Below are 3,136 nucleotides of genomic sequence, written 5' to 3' on the forward strand. Positions count from 1 at the left end.
AAAGAAGTTATGCACCATACAATCATGAACTTTTATTATTATAATCATTACCTTCTTATAGTAGCTACTAGGTCCCTGAAAGCATATTCCCAGGCATACATTTTGATGACTCTTATTCCACTAATTACTTCATTCATAACTTTAACTCTTCTATCAGTCATTTTAGCAGCTTTAAATCTATGAACAATACTATCATAAATTATTGTAAATTACATAAATTAAACCTTAGCTTGGAGAAAAATTTCAAAACTGTCAGGTGTAGAGGAATTTGAAAAACAAGCAAGGCAGTAGCTACAAAGGCACTCCATTGCACTTCTATGTACAAGAGATAAGTTACAACCATAACATGTATTGGACCCATCCATAGAAAATGATATCTTGCAAAGGTCTAGGATTCAATAAATCAATAACAAAGAATTATTTGCATACTTCATCAAATTTATGTACATCATTGGAAGCAAGATTCACAATATGGCCAACTGAAAGTTTTCCCATAGTAGCCTGACTAAGTTGAAGTGTCTATACACAATAAAAACAGATGTTAACTGTAAAATCAGGATCTATAGTTTATAGTTTATGTTTAAAAGGTAAAAACAAAGCAAATAGTTATAACTAGTTTGGAAAGTAGCAACTTTAACATTCATTTTAAAGGGTCATGTACCTTTTTATAAATCATTCCAGTAAACATTATTTTAGTATAAAAACCAGTCATTAAACCCTGATGAAAGTGATGGGCATGAAAAAACATGATACCCAATGATGACAGAGTAATTCCCATTGCAAAGAGTATAGCCACTTTTGTATCATCTGGTGTAGGCGATTTGATGGTAAAGTAATCAACCAGCGATCCCAATAGCTCTGATAAAGTTATCATGCAGGCCACCTATATAATGGTCATATCAGAGCTTGAATTGGAAAATAATAATTAGTACATTAAATGACACCAGTATGCCATGAAGTATCACCCTCCACCAGAAACACTTAAGCCATGCAATAAATAATCTTGGAGACTGTCCACATTCTTTTCGCTGCAATTCCACCAACCAATATCTATAGCAAAACAGTGTCACTATGTGCAAGCATAAGACTTACTTGTTGAATTTGTTCAAAAGGTAGTTGGAGTCTGCTTCTGATGGATGAGCATACAGGTCATTGAACTCAAGGCTACGTTTACTGCCCAGACAAAACAATGGATCAACCCAACTATAATAGCCAACATGAAATGAAAGCAATTTAATGGAAAGACTCTTACCAGAAGAACAATCGAAAGAGGAGATTATATTTGAATTTAGTTCTGTAGTCCTTTGCTTGTTGAGTGGCTGATACCTGAGGAGTCCATTTTGCTCTCACTCTGTCTGTCATTTTTGACTATATGCTACAGACTGATGAAATACACTATAAACAGACTTAAATCAGAAATAGCAGACAGTAGACCATCTCTGCTTAAATAATTCTGCTCGTGAAATCATCTATTGTTGTGACTCCTATGATTTGACTGATGAGTAATTGCAGTTATGCGGAACAGCAAATTACCACTGATGACAGATAAGGAAGAATAATTAGTAATCAAAGGATGTGGCTGGGAATTTAGACTGTTTGCATGGTGGATACTTGTTAGGTCACTCTGATTTCATTAGTTTCCCCTACACTGGGCAACAGTGTTACTTTGATCTTAACAAAGATATGAAACAGTCTTTAGACCTACGCCCACATTATTGAATCTGTGGTCTTTCAGTAATTATAGTCCAGGCCAATGGTCAATTACATTAAAATTAGTTGTAAATTAACTTAACTGTAATTGTGGTAACTGGTAAAGTTATTATTAATAGTGTTTGATGTAATCTTGTGGTTTTGTGTATGCCACATTTAGTTATGTAACTGTGTAACTTTGGGTCATGCATGTTTAGTTCTGTAGAAGGTTTTATAGTGTACTATTATATATGATATACACGTGTTCAGCTCATTCTTTTGTCCATTTATTCTGTTTTTGCCACGGTTGGCCCGCGTTGTTCTTTATTTGTCTCTTTTTACTGAGTTGTGTACTTTTGTTGTAACTGATTGATTTAATTAATTATCACTTCATTTGCCAATTAAAATAATACTAACAATATTACTTTTAAGGCTTAAACATAAACAGAATCATAAAGTAATTGAGTTAATTATCATAGTGTACACTGACTACCGAATCAATACAGACAGAAAAAATGCTTTCAGTCTACCTCAGCAGCCATTTTACATTATGTACATGCACTCTACACATGTAGATGGAAGTATGACAATCAGAGTTCTCAGTATAGTGCTCAGCTCATGAGGTGTGCTGTTTAGCTTGCTCAGTAGAGCTATGTAGAAAATTCTGATTGATGGTATTTTGTCAAAAATGGATATAGAACAGAATTCTCTATTTTAATAATTTCTTTCTGATACATATACATATTGTTTATCAACTTTGAGCTGATTCCAATTAAGTTTAAATTTTTCACAAATTTGTAAAGTTGCTCAAAAATTGTGCCAACAACCAAAGGCTATAGTCTTTCTTGAAATTTTGTCAAAAAATGGCTACGAGAATATTTTCTATTTTTATAATTTACATATAAATGTTTTTATGCTGTGTACAATTTTAGATTTCTTATAAATTTAAAAGTAGCTCAAAAATCGGGCTAACATCCAAAAACGAATAGCCTTTTGTTCACAGGCCAAATTTTATCAAAAATGACTAAAAATGTATTTTCTATTTTTATAATTTTTTTCTGTTATGTATGATTAAAGCCAAAATAACAAATGAATGTAAGTTACTAAACAAGAATTAACTATGGTTCATTAATTATTTGATTTTACTGTTATCATTTTTCTCTTCCTGGACTTATTCTGGAGTTTTGTTCCATCCAACCCTTTTTGATATGCATCAAATGCCATGCTTCTCAACCTCGTGGCATTAGCTGATCCACTTTTATTTACTAGCATACAAAGATAAGATGATGGTTGATTAACAAGAAGGTGAGGAGAACCGTATTCAATCAGTGATCCTGAATCCAATATCTAGCGAGATTCATAATTTTAGAGTATTTACTAGCAAAATGCATACCATAATTTTATCAGAGTCCATGACAGTGTTAAGTCTATGGGCAACAGTCAGTAC

General features: G+C 32.7%; 1 protein-coding gene and 1 long non-coding RNA gene across 4 annotated transcripts in view; both read right to left on the reverse strand.

Annotated features, from left to right (window-relative positions):
- Positions 1-3,136, reverse strand: part of LOC100636328 (multidrug resistance-associated protein 4-like) — a 13,093-nt gene that overhangs the window by 1,441 nt on the left and 8,516 nt on the right. The gene's annotated exons all lie outside the window — the stretch shown is intronic.
- LOC109582435 (uncharacterized) lies at positions 2,741-3,136 on the reverse strand. The gene is made up of 2 exons (XR_002185090.1): positions 3,083-3,136; positions 2,741-3,036 (listed from the first exon to the last, which is right to left on the reverse strand). It is a non-coding gene; the product is annotated as an uncharacterized LOC109582435 (long non-coding RNA).

The sequence above is a fragment of the Amphimedon queenslandica genome, unplaced genomic scaffold, assembly GCF_000090795.2.
Source record: "Amphimedon queenslandica unplaced genomic scaffold, v1.1 AMPQUscaffold_13383, whole genome shotgun sequence".
Classification (NCBI taxonomy): Eukaryota; Metazoa; Porifera; class Demospongiae; order Haplosclerida; family Niphatidae; genus Amphimedon; species Amphimedon queenslandica.